The following is a 6777-nucleotide window of genomic DNA, read 5'->3' on the forward strand; positions in this document are numbered from 1 at the left end:
CTGCCAAATTCTCAGAACTCAGAGAGGCCAGGTGTCCCTAAGGTGAAAGTTAGGATGGGTATGAAAATAGTATTGTTGGGAAGATGTTAGATCCCCAAGTCCCTTCTCATAGCCCACATGGCCCTTTCCTGACCCTGGTAGTCCCTAGGAGACCCAGGTTTACTGCAGGCCAAGGGTGCAGTAGAAGGATTTGGGACTGGGGGCCCCAAGCCCAGCCAAAGACTGGAGTGAGGCAGTGGTTAATGGAAAGACTCTCCATCCCCTTCCCCACTAACAGCTGGCTTATTCTCCGTCCACCTGCCCCCAAGGCAAGATGTTATTCAGCCTGTCACTGGGGAATGAACTGAAAAGGTTGACAGATCCTAATGTTGGTGACTCCCCTTCTCTGCCCAGTCACCCCCGTGAGGCCCCTTGTACGCAAGCCCCGCCCACCTGTACAGTTTCTAGTAGCTTGGCTGTGTGGTCCTCAGTTGGAACAGCCAGAGGTGCCAACAGTTGACCAAAACCAACAAACCAAAAATAGAGATTCCAATACCCAGGATAAAGGGGTCAGGGAACAACCCTCCGAAGATACTCACCCATGAAACAGGAAAAGAAAGTTAGTGAGTTATAGAGAGACAGCAAGCGAGTGGGGGGAGGGACAAAGGGGAGAGGGAGAATCTTTTTTTTTTTAAACAAAGATCTATTTATTTATTTATTTTAGAGAGAGAGAGATCTAGCTAGGGGGAGGGTCCTCCCTTGAGGGGAAGGGAGAGAGAATCCTCAAGCCAACTCCATGCTGAGCCCAGGGGCCAATGCAGGGGGCTCGATCTCATAACCCTGAGATCATGACCTGACTGAAATCAAGAGTATAATTTTTTAAAAAAAGAAGTGTTAAAATGAAATAAAAAGGAAGTGTCAAGGCTCTTGAAAATTAAAAATATAATAGCAGAATTTAAAAATCCATTAGAGGGGTGCCTGGGTGGCTCAGTCAGTTGGGTGTCTGTCTTTGGCTCAGGTCATGATCTCAGGGTCCTAGGATCAAGCACCATATCGGGCTCTCTGCTCAATGGGGAGCCTGCTTCCTCCCCCCGACCCCACCCTCTGCCTACTTGTGATCTCTTTCTCTCTCTCTCTCTCTAAAATAAAATCTTAAAAATAAATAAATTTTAAAAATAAATAAAAATGCATTAGAAGGGATGGAGATGAGAGAAGAATCTCCCAGGAAGTAAAACATAAAAAGAGATGTGAGCATACAAGGAAAAAGTCAAGAAAATTGGACGACCCAAAGGTAAGGCCCATGCAGAAGGCCTAACTTCCAACGGATAGGCATTTCAAATCAAGAAACAAAAAAAAGGGGGGGTTGAAAAGTGTTGAAGACGTTCTCTCCATCACCGGAGGTCTCCTGAAACAGACTCTCGCTCACGGGGCCAGGGCCAGGGTCTTTGAGTGTCCATCTAACAAACCGCTGGCTGGAGGACCACACGTGTGGGCCAGTAGCCCCCATGTGGACCAGTAGTTGTCACCACTGGCTAATATGAATACCCATTGAGTTTTAGAAGCGCATCACACTGGACACCATCCCCACCTCCCCCTACTCTCCGAGACTCTAATTTCATCAATTTGGGGCTCAGCCTTGACATTAGGATTCTGTAAACCACACATGACTCCAGTGTGCTGGCAGAAATGGGAACCATTTTACTACAGAAGCTCCTCTGAGTGGGCTCCAGGAGACATGTCCAGAGTGTCAAGAGCAGTACCTTTTTATTAGACAAGAATTGGAAACGACCTATGTAGTGTCAACAGAAGAATAGATACATAAGCGGTGATACAGTGTAGACCAACAATGAAACATGCTGGTGGAAATGAGTGGGTACTTTCAGATGACTCTCGCGAGCAACCAGGAGCAAAGAAACAGATGGCAGAAAAATACATACTTTATGACACCATCTATATAGAGATTTTAAAATGGGGTGAAATGACATATATTAACATATATTTTATGCAGTGAAAGGATAAAGAGAGGCACGGGAAGGATAAACAACAGATCTCAAGGCACATCTCTAGAAGAGGGAGCCCGCTACAGAGGGGTTTCAATGTGTTAGTAATTTTTTTTGTGTTTTTTGGGGTTTTTTTTTTTTTTTTAAAGATTTTATTTATTTGACAGAGAGAAATCACAGAGAGGCAGGCAGAGAGAGAGGAAGGGAAGCAGGCTCTCCGCTGAGCAGAGAGCCCGATGTGGGACTCGATCCCAGGACCCTGAGATCATGACCTGAGCCGAAGGCAGCGGCTTAACCCACTGAGCCACCCAGGTGCCCCGTGTTAGTAATGTTTTAACATCACTGATGGATAGATGGTTTCACAATGTTTATATCATAGTATTTCGTTGTTGTTATATTTGCATTATTTTATAGTTCTGAAATCTTTCAAAATAAAGCAAGGAACTATAGCAAGCTTTCTTATCATGAAGTTTCAGGATCCCAGGATTAAAAATCCTAAGGGATAAAAGAAAAAAAAAAGCAACTAGTCACATACCAAGGATCAGGGATTTTAAATGGCATTGAAATTCTCAAACCAGATTTTTTTTTAAAGATTTTATTTATTTATTTAACAGAGAGAGCATAGCAGGGGAGAGTGGCAGGCAGAGGAAGAAGCGGGTTCCCCACTGAGCAAGGAGCCCAATGTGGGACTCGATCCCAGGACCCTAGGATCATAACCTGAACGAAAGTAGATGCTCAACCAACTGAGCCACCCAGGCATCCCTCTCAAAGCAGATTTTGAAGTATTATCTTCTGAATTCTGATAGGAAACGTTTTCTAATCTCGATTTGTACCCAGCCAAATCTCAGTGATGGTAGAATGAAGATATTTTCAGACGTGAGTTTTTTAAATAATTGACCTCCCGTACATTCTTTCTCAGGCAGCTAAAGGATGTGCTCCAGCCAGACAAGGGAGAAAACCAGGAAAGAGGATAGCGGGGACTGGAACCTGGAGATCCAACACAGGAGAGGGGCAGAGAGAGTCCCCAGGATGATGGTAGTGGCTGTATAGCTGGGCTAGAGGCCAAGATTGGAGCATGAGCACAGAGGCAGTATATAAGGATATACAGAAGGGAAGAAGCATATGTGTGTTGGAGAGCATGTATATGGTATGATATTTTATATTATGTTATATAATATGTAATACTGAAAAATCAAGAAATCGAATTTGATACCGAATTGAATTTTGGTACAAAAGTGAATACCAGCAGAATGGTTAGGGGTTCGAATAGTTGCCTAGAGTGGGAGCGAGGAGGCTTGGGGGTTCTACCCTATTTTATAAACTTTGAAGGACGGTTGTTCTTATTTCCACAATATACTATATCATATATTTTTTTTAAGATTCCATTTATTTGACAGAGGGAGAGACACAGCAAGAGAGGGAACACACACACAAAAAAAGAGAGGGAACACAAGCAGGGGGAGTGGGAGAAGGATAGGCAGGGTCCCCGCTGAGCAAGGAGCCCGATGTGTGGCTGCATCCCAGAACCCTACCATCACCACCTGAGCCGAAGGCAGATGCTTAATGACTGAACCACCCGGGCACCCCTCTATTGCATTTCTAGCACTGAGCTCTTATTAAAGGAAAAAAAAAAAAAACCAACTCGGGATAAACCTGCAGGGTAGGAGTGAGAATCCTGAGCCATAACAGGTGAGGGAGAGGGAGCAACAAGGACCTGCAGGGCAGAGAGAACACAGCCCAGGAGGTCTCTATATCCAGATCCTGTCCTGTAAGGGCTGTTTGTCCTGTTCCCTGGCTGTAAGCTACCCCTCGGTAGAAGGACTCTCCCTTAAACCTCTCAGACCTGATGCAGCACAAGGCCCCAGACTCAGCCCCCACTAGACCCCTGTGCCAGGGCCAGACCCAGTCCCCAGAGGGACCCGATCCTGCAGTCTCCAAGGTAAACTCCAAATGAGTATCCCAGAGGCATGTCACAGGGTCGATGAGGCTCTGAAGCAGTTTGCTCTTGAGTTAATCCTGGAAGTCCTCAGATTTAGGTGGGAAGGTGGAATGTGGATCCCAAGGGGCCTGGGAGCTGCCAGGAGTCAAGGGTTCTTTGTGGACTGGTCTGGGAACCAAGAAATCCTTTTTTTTTTTCCTTTTCTTTCTTTCTTTCTTTTTTTTTTTTTTAAACAAAAGTGCTATTTGAGTCTCAAACAGGCAAACTTACAAATTAACTTTTGGAGCTGAACCTTTCATGGCAGCGGGTGGAGAACATCAGGGAGTACAGACATGACCTGATTGGTCCCCAACGCTGGATAACCCAAGCAGTCCCTAAAAAAGATAGCAGGTAGAGAGCTCATAAAGTTCGAACACCTTGTGTCAAATCCCAGCTCCACCACTTAGTACCTGAAATTATGGCTACATCTCTGTGCCTCAGTTTCTCAGCTATAAAATGGGATAGTACTTCCTTCATAGGACTATTGTGGAAATTCAAAACCTGAAAGCACGTATAAAACTCCTACCACTGCTAGTAGTTATGACTCCCATAGAATTCAGACGTGGCGCTTCAAAAGACGCTCCGATGAGGTAAGAACATGAGGGCAGAGCGCCTGGGCAACTCACTCGTTTAAGCATCTGCCTTCAGCTCAGGTCATGATCCCTGGGTCCTGAGATCAAGCCCCTCACTGGGCTCCCTGCTCAGCGGAGAGTCTGCTTCTCCCTCTGCCTCTGCCCCACCCTTTCCCAAACACTGAGCCACCCAGGCACCCCCTTGAAATTCTCAATAATTTTGAACAAGGGCCCGTATTCTCATTCTGCACTGGGCCCTGTATATTATGTGGCTAGTCCTGGCCAGTCCTGAATGTACCTCCTGGGAGCACACTCTGTAAGGACGGCCAGATCCTCGGTCAAGACCTGATGAAGAGAGTCCTTAAACTCTCCACCTGGGCCAGCCCTCTGTCTTTGTCACTTCCCATCTATGAGATGGGGGAACAGAACTAAATAGAGAGTTTTCTTTTTTTTTGTTTAAGTTTTTTTTAAAAGATTTTATTTATTTGATAGAGATCACAAGCAGGCAGAGAGAGGAGGGAGCAGTCTCCCCGCTGAGCAGAGAGCCTGATGCGGGGCTCCATCCCAGGACCCTGGGATCATGACCTGAGCCGAAGGCAGAGGCTTTAACCCACTGAGCCACCCAGGCACCCCTAAATAGAGAGTTTTCTAATTGTGACCCCCAGAGCTCCCTGAGTTGGGAGTGGGGACACAGGAAGTCCCAGGGGGCAGTTTGGGACCCATGCTCATCCCTACTACCAACATAGGGGCTCCCCTTTGACCTGTTCTCTTGCTTCATTCATAGCAGGCAGGAGGCTGAGATGGCTAGAAACTGATCTGTCTGGGTCGCCCACCCCAGGCTGCCCACGCAAGCACCCTGCCTCTCAGGAGGGAGAAGAAGCCTCCAGCATGAGGCTACCAGGTGGAGGGCCCAGCTGCAGGAGAGATGCCCCACGTACCAGCCAGAAACCCTTGCCAGGGGAGATAGACACCAAACACCCACACACACGCACACACTAGTGCACACAGACACAGAAAGATGCGTCTGTTTACAAACTGCGTGACCGGTTGGTTCAAATCGCTCATCCACGGTGCCAGCGGACCCGCAGAGGCTCTTCTGCACAGGGGAGGGATGAGACCAAAGGAAAACCCAGCACTGGCCTTGCTCAGTACCTCGGAGATGGGGAGGGGAGGTGGATGAGAGCTGGAAGAGCCCTCGGAGCCCCGGACAAGCTGGCCCCCTAGTCTTCAGCCAGACAGGCGAGCTCTGAGCAGACCCCGGGATGCCGGCAGCTTCCTCAGTGCCAATTACTGGAGAATCAATTCGGCGTACTCACCCCCTGCCTCTCAGCAGACACTCTTTGGGGACGTTTTAAGTCTGACTGTAACTGCTGAGCCACTGACAAGTGAATCCTTTCCCTCCCTCCTTCCCTCCCTTCTGACTGCCATCTCTCCACCTCTCTGTCCAGGCTCACGCTTTATGAGGGAAAGGGAACAGAAGGCTAGGTGTTGTCATCCTGCCCCCCGTGCAGAGCCTGGGTTCTACCTCCAGATGGGGTGGGGCAGGACTGGGCTCCCAAGTCCATCCACCCCACAGGCTCCATCAAAGCAGAGGCCGCGTCTCGTTCATCTTGGGTTAGCTGTCAAGGGATGTTGCAGGTGGGTGAGTGGGCAGACAGGGTGGATGGAGGGAGGGAGGGAGGGAGGAATGGAACAGAGCCCAAACGTGGCCTTTCCCGATGCTTAGGGCTTTCCAAGTCTAAAGAGATGACTCAGCACCCGTCGCTGCGAAGCACAGCTGCTAATATCTGGGCATGTGGCCCCACGAGTCCTCCTGGGGAGGAACTGTCTTTGTTTAGGAAAATACTTTCAAAGGTTGATCACAGATGATCTCAAGAACACACTTCACCAGGGGACCAAAGCCACACAAAAGATGCCAGAAGTGAAGAAGGGAGAGAGGTGAGAGACTGCAACCGAAGAGATGGGGATCCCTGACTACAGCCCCCCCCGCCCCCCACGTGGCCGCATGCCCCCTGGGGGTGGCTGAAGCATGGGCTGCCATGTCCCGTTGGGTGCCGTTGGCACCGCGGGGAAGGAAGGGACTCCTCACCCGGCCCTGACCGTCCCCAGAGTCACCTGCCTGCCCAGATCCTTATGCAGATGGATTTGGGTAAAGAAGGGCCTGAATTTTACATCTGACTCCCTGTGGTTCAAAAGTTAATGGAAACTCAAGTCCGCCCCGGACCAGGGAGTTAACTCAGCCAAAGTA

Source organism: Meles meles, chromosome 18 (assembly GCF_922984935.1).
Source record: "Meles meles chromosome 18, mMelMel3.1 paternal haplotype, whole genome shotgun sequence".
Lineage (NCBI taxonomy): Eukaryota > Metazoa > Chordata > Mammalia > Carnivora > Mustelidae > Meles > Meles meles.